Source organism: Sorex fumeus, unplaced genomic scaffold, assembly GCF_029834395.1.
Source record: "Sorex fumeus unplaced genomic scaffold, SorFum_2.1 ptg000097l, whole genome shotgun sequence".
Lineage (NCBI taxonomy): Eukaryota > Metazoa > Chordata > Mammalia > Eulipotyphla > Soricidae > Sorex > Sorex fumeus.
The window spans coordinates 6341028-6356757 of NW_026606154.1; the positions used below are offsets into that span (position 1 = coordinate 6341028).

Below are 15730 nucleotides of genomic sequence, written 5' to 3' on the forward strand. Positions count from 1 at the left end.
AATAGTTTCTGAATGCAGCTGGGTGGGCCCCCAAAACAAAAACAAACAAAAAAACTAACCAGCAAAAGTATTTCTATAGCTCATGGAAATATTCTAGATGCCTACCAATTGGAAACAAGCAGTCCTGTGCTTCCTTTATTCTCTCAGATTCCATGTTAAAATGCAGAGCTTTCATTTTAATAAACCTTTTATGGTAGAATATTTGGTTCTGATGTATATTGTCTGTTATGAACTGGGTGCTTCCATAACTAAAAGATATACAAACAACACAGTCATGCATCTATGTGAACCCCATTAAAACAGCTTAGTGAGGGGAGGGAGGTATTAAAAAATGACTGAGTATTAATTTTTTTAAGTTTGAAACATGAAAATAAATATTACCACTAATGGAAAACCGAAACACCTGATTTTGAATTCAATCCACTTAAAATTCAATTTCTATTACATTATACAGCAATTTTATTATCTATTTTAGTGTCATCAACATTACCCACTATTTCAAACAATTTTCAGGTAAAGTAGCCTTGTTTATATAAGAAGATCTAGGCATGACTATTTGTGGAGTACTGCCAATCATAAAGTTTCTGACATACAGTCAAATAACATCCAAAATGTTATTATAATAGTAGTTCTTCACCAATCTAAAATCGTTATAATGTCAAACCTGGGTGCATATTTCAAGGATGATGCCAGGTAGGGCCTCCAACATTAAAAGAACTTTGAACATCTAAGGAGCAGGAAAAAAAAAAGATCCCTTTGAGCCTCAATAAATGGAGTTTATTTTAATTACCTCTTATGAAATATTTACATTAAGAATTGAAAGCAAGACATCAAAGAGATATTTACACATTCATGTTATTCTGGTATTTACCACAATAGGCAAAGTCAAACCAAAAGACTAGAGGCTTGAATAGATCAACCAAATGTGGTATTTCTGTCCAATGGACTGTTAGTCAGCCTTAGAGGAAAAGAGATAGATCCTGCCAAAGGCTGCAAGGTGGGCAAATCTTGAAGACATTTCTCTAGTGAAATAAGCCAGTTCTAGCAGGAAAAAGGTAAGATTTATATCAGGTATCTATTGAAGTCATCCTTGTAAAGTCAGAAAATAAATGATGATTTTTAAGGAAAGGGGCAAATGGTGAGTTATGGTTTCATGGTTGAGTTTGGGTTTTCCAAGATGCAAGTCTCAATAGAGATGCATTGTACCGTGTGAATGTATAGAATACTATCGAATTGTGCAGCTAAAAATCTTTAAAATGATGAATTTTATGTCACCTCTTTTTGCCATAATTTTATATGCTGTTCAATTATGTTTTCATTGAATTCTTACTCTCATATTGAAATTGTGCTATGTATGTACATTTATAAAGTATTAAGTAAATATTCCTATAGTTTGGGAGCAAACAATTTCTTCGCATCCTCATTTCCCCAAAAATAATGGGGAAGAAAACTGATCAAGATGCCAGCTACAGTATTATTTTTTAACTTTTTTAATCAATGTTAAGTTACAAATGAAAATAAGAAGCATAATGAATTTTTTTAAATTTTTATTTTAATTGAATCATAATGAGATACATAGTTACAATACAGTGCAATACAAATTAAATTTTGTTGTAAAACTAACCAAGATATTCCATAAGTGAAAGCTAGATGGATATGAAGACTTTAACTTACAGACAATGATAAAGCAAAAATATCACAAAATGCACACCCTAGTGTCTTATTACCTTTAAGTACTTTCAATAGGATAAATCATTCTGTGATCGTTGAAACCTATCTGTTAGGTTCTTCACCTGAGACAAAGCCATCACTTGTACGTTGTCCATGTTTTTATTTTTCTTTCAGCATACAGCAATAAAAAATAATATGGTTGCTGTGATGTCCCTAGCATGACTGAAAGCATGAGCAGTAGTATTGAAGTTGTGTAATAGCACTCAGCTGCAAATGCTAACCCAGATGACATTTTTAGATTATCGTTAAGATGAAAATATAAACATTTCCCAAAAGGAATTTAAAACTATGAGGGCAGTCACAGTGTGAAAACATATATTATACATGTGAAAATAATAAAAGAAAAAAAAACCCTTATCAGAGATTTCTACAAACAAGTACTGGAATAGAAGGTGTTCATTTATTCTGATTAAGGTCTTTAAGGAAGGCTTCAGAGAGCAAAGGTCAGTACATTTACTTGTTTAATTTTGAAGTGGGGATTGGGGCACACTTGGCTGTATGTAGGGATTCTTCCTGGCTCTGCTCAGAGGATCAAATGTGGTGCTAAGGGATTCAACCAGGGTTGGCTTCATGCAAGGCCACTACTTTTTTCTTTTTTTTGGTTGGGCCACACCCGGTGATACACAGGGGTTACTCCTGCCTCTGCATTGAGGAATTACTCCTGACTGAGCTCGGGGGACCATATACGATGCTGGGAATCGAACCCAGGTTGGCCATGTGAAGGGCAAATGCCCTGCCCACAGTGCTATAGCTCCAGCCCCGCAAGACCACAACTTTTACCTCCTTTGCTCCCAAGTGACAATGCAGATAAATTGGTTTTAAATACTTGAACTCCCACCTCAGAGATAGCCAGCATGCAATATATTGGAAAGAGTAGCTACAGATAGAAATGGAAAGACAGAGATACTCAGTTTATGAAGCAGAGATGTCCATTTTATGAAGCTCTTTGACCCACTGAATCTAGGAACTTTGAGCTTGCACAGCAGTGTGGGCTACCCTCATGAATATCTGCCAAAGAGCAGGGAAATCTAGCATATGTGTGTCTTAGAAGTATACTGAAAAACTCTCAGTGGGAGCACAAGCTTTGTAGCAAGTAAAAGCTTCCCCTGGGAATTACAGATAAGCTTAAAATATTTTTAAGGCTTTTTAAGAGAAATTAATATTATTTTGGTTTGGGGGCCATACCTGGCTATGCTTAGGGCTGACTCCTGGATCTTACTCAAGGATCACTTGGGGATTGAACCTTGGTCACTTGGGTGCAAGTCAAGTACCTTACTCTCTGTACAGTCTCTCTGGTCCAATAGATTAATTGAAAAACAATTACTTTATTACCAGTGAACAATTTATTTTTCCTTAAGGCAGGAAGAAAATTGCATGAGAAACTTGTGGTTTGCTACTATCTGGCTTTTAAAACATAATAAATACCTATTTAAATATCTACACTGAATTAGCATTGTAAAAGAAGAGAAGAGGAGAAAATTCATATTTGTTCATACTTTTAGAGGGAGTGCAGGAAACTGAATTTTTAGATGTGGAAGAGATAAGGAACCCAATATTTTAAGACGCCTGCTGGTATTTTTCTCACTGAGCATGATTCATGCTTCCTTCAAAAATAAAAGTAAGAAGATCTATCTTTTAATGATAAGTCTAGTTGAGTAAAGTACCAGCATGGGAATTTAGGTGAGGTCATAATAGATTGATTTGAGCTACCTTTTGATTTAGAAAGAAAGTAGATGAAATATTCTCATTTATTCCAACATGGGATAAACCATCACTTCAGAGTTGAGCAGACAGACCTCAGATGTGAATTGCCACCAAACTTCCTGGATAGGCGCAGGATATGCAAGTCCATTATTTCCTAAATTGGAAACGTCTGTCTTTCACACTTCTTTTTTTCCTCAGTGCATTTTGTGAATTCCACTTACACGCGTTTACCCAGGGGGGGTGTCGTCTTCTTGGTAGCTTGAACCATCCCCTTAGAATTCACCCTTGTATCTTCCCTCTCCAGATGTCCTTGCTTTAATATATATATATATTATTTATATTTTATTCTGTAGCACTGTAGCACTGTTGTCCCATTGTTCATGGATTTGCTCGAGCGGGCACTAGTAACGACTCCATTGTGAGACTTGTTGTTACTGTGTTTGGTGTATCGAATATGCCATGGGGAGCTTGCCAGGCTCCACCATGCGGGCGGGATACTCTTGATAGTTTGTTGGGCTCTCAGAGAGGGTCGGAGGAATCGAACCTGGGTCGACCACATGCAAGGCAAATACCCTACCCTCTGTGCTATCTCTCCAGCCCCTCCCCTATAATCCTCCCCTTTGCTTTCCCCCATAACCCTCTCCTGTAACCTTCCCCCCAAACCTTCCCCCTATAACCCAACCCCACAACCCTCACCCTATAACCCTCCCCTATAACCTTCCCCTGTAACCCTCCCCTCATTTCTTATGTAATTACTGCAAATAACTCCCACCATTTAAATCCTTATTAGGACTGTTAGCACTGTCATCCCATCGATCACTGATTCATTCGAGCAGGCACTAGTAACATCTCCATTGTGAGATTTGTTGTTACTGTTTTTGGCATATCGAATATGCAAGGGGAGCTTGCCAGGCTTTACTGTGCAGGTGAGATACTCTCCGTAGCTTGCCAGGCTCTCCAACAGGGGTGGAGGAATAGAACCTGGGTCAGCCACATGCAAGGCAAACACCCTACCTACTGTGCTATCAATCCAGCCCAAAATAACCACTATGCTTCAGAAGTGGGATTTGAACCCACGCCTCCAGGGGAGACTGCGACCTGAACGCAGCACCTTAGACTGCTCGGCCATCCTGACACCTTATTATATATTAGTACATTGTATGGGCTGGAGCAATAGCACAGCGGGTAAGGCGTTTGCCTTGCACATAGCCGACATGGCCAACCTGGGTTTGATTCCTCTGCCCCTCTTGGAGAGCCCGGCAAGCTACCAAGAGTATCTCACCCGCAAGGCAAAGCCTGGCAAGCTCCCCATGACGTATCCAATACGCCAAAAACAGTAACAACAAGTCTCACAGAGTCCTTACTGGTGCCTGCTCGAGTAAATCGATGAACAATGGGAGGACAGTGCTACAGTGCTACATTATGTATATATAATAAATCCGTATTAACGCCCTCCCCCAGATTTAATTCTTGCAATATGCTCTGATCTCTGGTCTTACCTTCTCAGCTGAGCCTTCACAAATCAACCATAATGATAGTTCTACCTAAAAGACATCATCCCTCTGTAGTATCATGATACAATAAGATTTCAGTCTCCTGGAGTCATATCAGAAGTCTAAATATGGAACCTGGCTTACTGGGTGAGGTTGGTGAGAAAATACTATCTGTGTTTGTGTCTAAGTTACCCTCTGAGTGAAGTTGTGAGGATTCAATCTTAGAACAAAATGCTTAGTAAATGCACATTAATGTTGCTATTCATTCAACCCCTTTTGACTTCCCACTTCCATCTCATGAAAATCTCAAAGGTAATCAAGGACTTTTGGAACCTGGACACTGTTTACAACTTGTCACATTTCTCTCCTTTAATTTTAGAAATGATGGACCTCAGACATGGAGAATCTCGTGTTTATTTATATGCACCAAGAGATTGCTCATCCTTCCAGACCTTTGTACATGATGTTCTCTATGAGTTCGATGCCTTTTGCCTCTGTCAAGATTATTTAATTTCTAACTTCCTTGTTTGTTTATATTAAGGGGAATCCTCCTGGAAAATTATCCTGAGATCGCTAGAAACATAGTATTTCTAATACCATTCTCTCCCAACATCTTATTTATAGTTCCATCATGAAAGTTTTTATCCTGTTTGATGTCTTATCTGAGTTATCAATCAAGACAAATGTATGAATAGGATTTGGGGCCTTATTAATTTCCAGAATAACAGGACATAGTCCCTACATATGTCTTGATTGCAAAGGCCTTGAATGAAGGTAGTAGCTTTCTAAAATGATTTATGGGGTTCTCTGATATTTCTCTCTGAAGAATGAACTCATTTCATTGGTATTTATTCAACTAGACAATAGAAAATTATGGAATTAAGGAGTGCGTGCAAATTCCTTAAAATTTATCTAATTGTTTTCCTATTTCTTCCTGTATATTTCCAATTTTTCCTATTTTTTCTTGCATTTTCCCAGTTTTCCTATGTTTTCCTGTATCTTTCTAAACTAAGACTTAATTACTAAGCACAATTGATCAGTTGAAATCATTTCATATAACTGAAAAATATATAGTTTTCGCTGAAAAAATAGAGACATACATTTCAATAGTGAAAGCAGTCACAACATATTTGATGACAAAGGAAATGTAGATCAGAGATGTCTTGGATACTAGCTCCCAAAACCAAATGTTCTCCTAACTGGAACAATTGAGATTAGGTAAAGCAATTCCACGCCTCTCCATTCTCAGTGGTCTGTTATTGCTTTGTTTCAGTTTACAAAATGATGTTTCTGTTTCAAAGAAAGCTTTGTGTTGATATTGGCAGGCAAAGTACTTTGGATTGTAATTAGTTGGTGAAGAAATTATTTAAATGATGCATTACTTCTTACCCAATCTATTCTATTTTTTTCCCATTTTTCCTTTGCTCTTCTTGAGTTATTTTTTTCTTAGATCCCCCAATTGTTGTTGTTGTTTGGGGGTTATACCCACATGTGCTTAAGGAGGCAAAGTGAGGGGTAGAATCCAAATTATTTGCATCCAGGTCACATACTTTGTCCGCTCTATTCTCTCACAAGCCCCTAGAATTTTTTTTAAAACAATTGCTCCTTTTTTGCCTTGAAATTTATTTTCTTATTTATTATTTTGTTTTGTCCTGGCCCTCCCAAGTGGTACTCAGAGGCCTAAGACTCCTCTTAGGTAGACTCCAAGTAACTTGGCTGGGCCACACCCAAGGATGACCCCACAGTACTTTTTCAAGGCCAAGTGATATGCAGGAATTGAAGCAGGTCACCTTATTTGAGCCATACACCTTCACTTGTGTATTCTCTCTCTGTCCCAGAATGTTAACCATTCTACCTAGAAAAAGGATAATCAGGAGAGCCACCGCCAAATTACCACACAAATTGCCTGGCTGAAAAAAGAATAAGTCCAATGTGAGAGGAATTGGAGCAGCGTCAAGATCCAGGCCTATCAGAATCTCTCTCCATTTGGCGGCTCACACACACTGTCACCTGTTAGTCATAGAAGCCATTTATGTGCAGGGATTTCTATTTATTTATTTATTTATTTATTTTGTGGCTTGATTGGTTTGTCTCGAGTCACACCCAGCGATGCTCAGGAATTACTCCAGCCTCTGCACTCAGGAATTTTTTTTTCTTCACACCCATCATTGCACAGGGGTTACTTCTGGCTCATGCACTCAGAAATCACTCCTGGAGGTGCTTGGGGGACCATATGGGATGCTGGGAATCGAACCCGGATTGGCCGCATGCAAGGCACGCCCTACACGCTGTGCTATTGCTCCAGCCCCTCAGTAATTATTCTTGGCGGTACTCAGAGGACCATATGGGATGCCGGAGATAGAAGGGCCATGCCTAGCAGTGCTCAGGCCTTCCACCCGGTTCTGCACTGAGATATGTCTTCTCAGTCAGGAGACTAGATAGGGTGCTGTGGATTAAACCCGGGTCAACAGAACGCAAGGCAAATGCCCATCTATACTATTCTCTGGCCCCAGGATCTACATGTTAAGATAAGAAATGTGTTCAATTATTCTCGGCTGACCTCAACCCTTCCAAGGCACTGACTATAATCTCCTGAGCCCTGCCAGAAGTGACCTCTATTGGCCTAGTATACTTGCTGGTAAAGCATTATTTCAAGATATCCCATGTGCTACTATGTTTTGTAGAGGAGATTGACATATATATATAGATATATATATATAAATATATATATCTATATATATATATATATATATATATATATAGACACACACATCTATATATACTGCATCACATCTGGCGATGCGCAGGTGTTACTCCTGGCTCATGCACTCAGGAATTAGTCCTGGCAGTGCACGAGGGACCATATGGGATGCTGGGAATTGAACCCGCGTCGGTCGCATGCAAGGCAAATGCCCTACGCACTGTACTATCATCACTCCAGCCCCAGGAGATTGATATTTAAAGGACTATTTGAACCCAATCCTTTGGAGGTATGAAATCTACTTTTATTACTTATATAATTTATTCTAGGTCAGTTAACAATTACAGTGTTCTCTACACACCAGGGATAGGGGGCACAAAAAGAAGTGGTGATTTCCCTCCCCCACCCCCTCCTTCCACCACCCCAGATTTATCCAAAAGTTCTGAGAGATAGCACAGTGGGTAGGGTATTTGCCTTGCATGTAGCCAACCCGGGTTCAATCCCGAGCATCCCAAATGGTCCCTTGAGTATTGCAAGGAGTGATTCCTGAGCTCAGAACCAGGAGTAAGGCCTGAGCACTGCCAGGTGTGGTTCAAAACTAAGAACTAGAAGTAAAAAAAAAAAAAGAAATTATCTAAAAACTCTATGGTACTGAGACCCCCCAGGAATGATCTCTAGCACAAAGCCAGGAGTAAGCCTTGAGTATCATCAGGTGTGGCCCCAAAACAATAGCAACAGAAAAAATATCTAAAAGTTATGATGAAGAAATATTTTAGACTAACACAGAAGCTAAAATGAAAAGCCACTTTAATTGATGTCACCTAATTGTTTATCTTTCTAATTTTAGTTCCTTTCTCTGAAAAAGCAACATGAGGGACTTGGAGAAAATATTTTTAAGTATCAATAGCTCTATCATAAATTATGAAAATCACCTGTACATACAATTTAATTTAAAATAAATGAAGAAAATACAATTTAAAATTGTTTTATGATCAATTTTTTTAATTCACCATCAAAGTTAAAATTAAAGTTGTAAAATATGCGATCACAGTTTAGGAAATAAGAGAAGAAGATATTTTTTTAAATGGAGGTAGAAGGGAAAGAGAATTGAGAACAAAGGAAGAAAATGATTATGCATTTATTGCTTTAAGTATTAAATCTTTTGTGGACAGAAAACTATTTTTCTAGCAATTTCATTGCACTAAATTTATTTAACTCACTTCTTTTATCAGTGAACCTGTATGCATTACACTGTTGTAGACTTCACATAATGGTCTAGGAATAAAATATTAGGAATGAACTATTAGAAATAAAAAATGAATATAGAAGGGACTGGAGATGGCCCAGTGGTAGACGGGAAGCACCTTCCTTTGTGGAGGGGGCTAGGTTTTCTTTTTGTGAGAGGTGTACACACTCAGCTGTGTGTAGAACTTCCTCGTGGCCCTGTGCTCAAGAATCATTCCTGGCAGGCTTCGGGGACCATCTGGGATGCTGGGGATTAAAGCACTAGAGCACCTGCTTTGTAGACATGAGGCCACTAGTTCAATTCCTAGATCTGTCCCGTGGAAGATACATGTAATTCTCAGAGGATGACCCTTTGGAATAGCTGGCACCGTAGCAGAGCCTATGATTTCCAGCAGAACTTGAGCAAAGGAGTGCTATCATCCACAGCTCAAACACAGGGTCACCACAACTAAAACTGTGTGCAAGCACGGTAGCCAAATGTGCAGCCTCTGCTCAGCTCAGCAGCAACAAAGGGAAGAAAAGGGGATGAAGGAATTTGAAATGAAATAAAGATGAAGCCGGCATTCTGCCTCTGTTTCATACATGATTTGAGTCTTTCTTCAAACCCTAGTCAAGAACTAGTGTGGATAAGCCATATACAAACTGTACCTGTTATACAATCTCAGGTACAATGAGTGATATAAATATATCACTTGTATCACTTCTATCACTTCTCATCCCGTTGCTTATCGACTTGCTCAAGCGGGTGCCAGTAATGTCTCCATTCGTCCCTCTCACATGCTGGTGTAGAACAGTGGCATCTGCCTGCTCCACGAACACAAAGAGCATCGAACTGTTCGTTCAGGGTCTTGACGAAGAAGTCCGACCATCTCGTAGGTGGGCGGTCAGGCATTCTTTTGATGTCCCGTGGAATCCAGTGAGTAATGGCTCTAGTCCAGCGGTCATCTCCAAATCACATTACGTGTCCAGCCCATCTGATTTTCGACACCTTGGCAAACAAGGCAGCGTCCCTGATCCTCGATCGTCAGTGGAGATCCGAATTCTGGATTATAAATATATAAATATATATCAAGAGATAAATGTGCATAGGATGTATCACATAGTATTAAAGAATGTAAGACTGCAAAAAGAACTTCACATGTGTAGATAAAAATGAGCCTCTCTTTTAAATAGACACTTAGAGAGGGCTGGAGAAATAGTACAGTAGTTAACAAGCTGGTCAGATGGCTGACCCATTTCCATCCTTGGCACCACCTCTGGTCCCCGAGAGCACTGTCCGGAGTGACCCCTGAGTGAAGACCCAGGAGTGAGCCCTGGTCATCACTGGGTATGGCCCGAAAATAGGACAAACAAAAGGAAGCCGCTTAGAGATTCCATGATTCAAATAATTACCTGGGCCAATCTCAGAGAAGAAAGAGGTAAATCAAATAAATAAAAGCATGAACTTCAGATCTCCTTACACATTGCGGGGTGGGGCAGGGGTGAATAGGTGTGTGGGGGTGGAATAGAAATGACCATTTAAATGAATAACAGCTCAGAAAGCAATTTTTCTACAAGTTTCCTAAATGATGCGACCAGTTTTGTTGTTGTTGTTGTTGTTGTTTTGTTTTAATGCTCAGTGTAACTCATTGATCTACCTGGAAAAGTTGGGTCTTAGAAAATTCTGTGAGCTCCAGTAGTGTTTTTGTGTCTATTGATAAACACTGAGATCTTCTAAATGTTTCCTTATTTGAAATAAGATGAAGTTTGCTGCAACCAGCAGTAGTTTTTAACCTTTTTATCTACGTAGACAGGCACCAGTCTGTGGCCTGTGACAGAAATCCACTTGCACTGGACTTTTCAAATGTTTGTTCTGTGTTGACTCATCATTTGGTCCATCTGGTTTCATTTTCCTTTGACATGAGAACTACCTCGAACGTTTCTTCGTACTACTGATGATCTACTACTGATGAATTTTTTTTCAATATTCGTATGGTAGCCATCCTTATTCCATCTTGCTACTGATGAATTATTTTAGTATTCATATGATAACTGTCTTTACTCAATCTCTATAGGTTATATATGCTGGGTATAGAATTTTAGGTGAGTGTTGGCATTTCAGTACTCTAAAGACATTGTTCTATTATCTTCTTGCTTAAGTGATTTCCAACAAGAAATCTCTCGTCTTCATAATTTTTGTTCTCCTATTGGCAATATGTCATTGGTAGCTTTTTTCAGTTGCTTTTTTTAGTCACTGGAAATTGGAACATTTTTATGTACCTTTATGTGATTTTCTTCATGCTCCCTGTATTTCAAATTGATAGTCTTGGATCTGTGAGAAAACTGTTTTCATGAAATTTGGGCATAATTATTTCTTAAAATATATTTTTATTATGTCTCCTCTTTCAAGGATAATAATTACACAACACTCACCCCCTTTAAAGTTATCTCAGAGATTTTTTTTTACCTTTGAGTTTCTCTTTATTCTTCTAACTCCAGATAACCTTATAGTTTATTTTCAGTTTATTAATCTTTTTGTAATGTGCAATCTGCTTTCAGTACTATACAGTATATATATGTATGTATGTGTATATATATATGTATGTATGTATATATATATATTAAATCCCAAACCTTGTTTTATGTCTTTCATGTCCCTGCTTAACTTTTGTTGGTATATAATGAGCAACTATTTTAATATCCTCATCGGCTAATTATAACGTGTGTGACAGTTCTGCATAAGTCTCAATTGATTGATTTTTCTCTTCATTATAGGTCATATTTTCTGCTTCTTTCATGGATATTTTTACCATGTTGAGTGCTGGGAGTTTTTTTCCCTGCCATGTTGAGTGCTGAATACTTTTATGTCCCTAGAAATATTCTTGATCTTAATTTTTTCAGGTCTTGTTTTTAAGACCTGTTAAGCTGTCTATCACAGTTTTGCTAGACTTGGGTTAATTATTCTCCATTTAGAATCAAACTCTTCTGAGTACTCTGCTTAATTCTTTGTGAATTTTGAGGATCCCCCCCCCCCATTTGCCTATTGGAAATAGGTCCTTCTCTATCCCTGGTGAACTGCAAGGGTTGTTGTTGTTTTTCCCTCAAATCTTGTAGGCAGTTATTTTTCTGGCTATGAATTATATTCTTATTCACATATACTAGTCAGTGTCTTCAGATACTTGGAGGGTGCTTACTACAGATTTACCGTGTGTTCATTTGCTTTTTTTTTCTTTTTTCTTCATTATTACTCTCTTCTATAGTACTTTTTTATACTCTTTATCTCCCTATAGGGCCAACAGACTCCACAAGTCAGCAGTTCTACTGTGCCAGGTTTAGTCCCCTTCCCTCTTTGTGCTTCAATCTGGAAACTTCTTCAAAGCAGTAAACTGGGGCAATAATTGTCCTTATCTTGCTTTTGCAAGAAGTGTTGCTCTTTGTTCATTGGTGTCCAGAACTATGAAAAAACTCACTGTTTCATATAGTTGGCCTATCATGTGGATGTTTCTAGACAGACAGTAATTCTAGTCTCTATGACTCCATCTTGGCTAGAAATAGCCTCCCTCTTGAGTCAGGTTAAATGCCGAACCACTTTTGTACTTGCATAATAGGATGTAATTTAGCATTCCGTATTCCTACAATGGAAAAGAGTGTCCCCTTCTTCATGTTCTCGAGAAAGGTGCTTTTGCAGAAGGAAACTTCATTGTTTTGATGGAGTCTGGAGAAGACGGTTATAGCGTATTATTTGTTGACTTGTGCAAATGTGCTTCTTGTCAAAAATAGCACACATTTTGGAACTCTCGGCCAAGGCATTTGTGTTATTTTGCGCAGTGTCCTGCTGATAGCTGGCGTGAATTGTCTTCAAATCTTTTACAAGATTCACTCATGAGACCCAGCAATAGTACAGCGGGTCGGGCCCTTACCTTGTGGCTCACCCAAGTTCAATCCCTGTACTCCTCAAGCCCCACGGGAGTCATCCCTGAGCACAGAGCCAGGAGTAAGCCTTGAGTACTGCCAGGTGTGGCCCAAAGAACAAAACAACAAGTTTCATTTAAGATCAATATATCAAGAATCCTAGTTTGGATTTCATAGGGCACTTCTAGGTCAGGGCAGACCATTGAGGGAATGGAAATAACATCTCTTGATTCTAGAACATGATCTAGAGACTTCTTTTATTGTCATTGTAATATTAAAGTGGTAAGAAAATTCATTTATGTGCATACATCTTTTTTCTTGTTAACTTTCTTTTGGGGGGCACTGTTTTTGGCCATGTGCTCAAGAGTAAGACCCGCTGTGCTTGAGGTACCTGAGTTCATGCAAGGTGAGCTTCTTGCTCTGAACTATCTCTCTAGCACCAATGTGTGACGTTTAAAGTATTGAGTACCTCTTCAACTTTCTCGAGGCTCTCCAGTATAAGAAATCTGACCTACAAAGGGTAGATTTCAGTGAATTGCCACAGTCCTACATAGTATTGTCTAGTCCAAATCACCCCAAATTTTATTTCACAATTTTATGTTCCAAATTTTTCTTTTCTACTATTAACACTTTGGGACATATCCTCGAATTACAATATTTTTACAAATAATTGAAATGTCTCCACTGAATATATTCATGAGTTAGACCTTTAGGATTCGTAGAATACACACGATTTCATTCTGCTTAGTACCTATCAGATTACCTTCTGCCAAATAATTATGTTTTATTTATGTCATAAGGTACATGAATTAATATAACAATAACATTATCAGTAATTGTCATATGTGCGTGCCACTTTGCACTGTCATATCTGATATGAAAATACTTACTTGAGATGTAATCAAATTGTATAAAATAATCAACTATAAATTCTCAGTTGTTTATTATTTTTATTATTATTATTAATAAACATATAAAGATAAGGTGTCAATTACTAATTTACAACTACTCAGCTAAATTGGCAGTCTGAATAATAACCATCCATTATAAATCCATAATTATATGTAATTAGCTTATTACAAAATAGATGTATGAATCCTCCGTGTCAATGTCTTAAGAGACCAAACAAGAATATTTACCTTCATAAATTGATTTGTGTGGCAGTGATGTGTAGCAAACACCCCATTGCTTCCAGTCTGTGTTAAGAGCTAATGCCATGGGGCTGGAGCAATAGCACAGCAGGTAGGGCATTTGCCTTGGACACGGCAGAACTAGGGTCAATCCCCGGCATCCCATCTGGTTCCCAGCACCACCAGGAGTAATTCCTGAGTGAAGAGCCAGGAGTAATCCCTGAGCATCGCTGATTGTGACTCAAAAAGGAAAATAAAAAAAGATCTAATGCCATAAACAGTTCTCTCCAATTTGAAGGGTCTGGGCTATAGGTAGGTGAAATTTCTGACTCTCATCCTTTGTCTTGGGAAATGGTTGCATTGAGATAAAGTCATATTATAAATTCACAAGAATGGAAACTAGTAGAAACAGAATGAGCGGCGGTGATAGAATAAAAGCGGCTTCCTGACTCGCCTCTGAGAATGTGTAAGAGGAATCCAGACCATATTTCTTTTCCATTTAAGCATAGAGAACCAGACATCCCTGATCACAATGTGGACAAAACATGCCAAGAAAGAATCCATAATATTGCTGCAGATCCTTCTGGGATTGTTCCCCCAAGAAACGTCCTTTATTAGAATTACTAAGTTTGTCTTAACTATGGTGTGGACAGCTCCCTCAGGGACTGTCTTTATTTGCATCTGTTACTTTGATCGCTAATCTTGGGAATAACAAATGGAGAGGGCTCAGAATAGAACCATTTACCGTCTTTCTTTTTTTTTTAGATTTTTTCTTTTGCTTTTTGGGTCACACCACGTGATGCTCAGGGGTTACTCCTGGCTCTGCACTCAGAAATTACTCCTGGCAGTGCTCAAGGGACCACATGGGATGTCGGGAATTGAACCTGGGTCGGCAGCATGCAAGGCAAACACCCTATCGGCTGTACTATTGCTTCAGCCCTTTCTTTCTTTTCAGAATATTACCAACAGATAATAATCTAAGGGAGAGAGAGCCATTGCAATTTATTGTACATCTTGCAATAATGCTTTCGGTGGGCACAGAAGGTAAAAAATTGCGTCTTAAGCATGGAAGTTTTCCGAGTAATGGAAGATGTGGGTAAAAAGATTGCAGTCTTCTAATGAAAACACATGGAACTTGAACTCTTCTGTCTGTCCTTTACATATTTGAGCCCATCTTTTCATTTCAAGGGCTATTTATGAGGAAACTAGTTATAAAATCATCAAAAACCTTCTTAAAATTGTTGTCGTTGTTGTTTACTTTGAAACTGAGGGAAGATGCATAACTTTGGTCTGAATGCAAAGTTTGCTGGGAAAACTATGAAAAATTGCCCTGTACCTTGTTAGGATTTTCCTTGTTAGGACAAACTATGAAAATCTTCTCTGTACTCTCTCCTCAGTGAATAGATCAGTTACAGTCACTCACTTTTTTCTCCTGTGGGAAGAATTTTAGGATTGGGGGTGAGATGTATATGATAGAGCACATATCTTGTATTTGCGAAGCCCTGGGTTTGATCCCCAATGCCCGGTAAACCCAAACCCCACCTTCGCAGAACAAATATAGACACTTCCCCAGCATCACCCTGGGTAATGCCCCCAACCCTGTAATGTCTCTCCCACTGCCATAACAGAAGGAATTGGCAGTGAAGTCGAAGCCCCCACAGGAAATAGTCTGAAGCTATTTTTAGCACATAATCAAAGCAGCTGTCAATTTCTCTTTATTTTCTCAGTTGTACATGATAAAGAATATCCCTATCTGAAAATTAGCAAAGTGGCATCCATAGCCTACTTTGTTTTGTTTTGTTTGGGGCTTGCTTCACAAGAGGTGCCCAGCAGAA

General features: G+C 38.6%; 1 non-coding gene across 1 annotated transcript; it reads right to left on the reverse strand.

Annotated features, from left to right (window-relative positions):
* Positions 1 to 4485: 4485 nt before the first annotated feature.
* On the reverse strand, positions 4486 to 4570 carry TRNAL-CAG (transfer RNA leucine (anticodon CAG)). Its single transcript has one exon. It is a non-coding gene; the product is annotated as a tRNA-Leu (tRNA).
* Positions 4571 to 15730: the final 11160 nt, after the last annotated feature.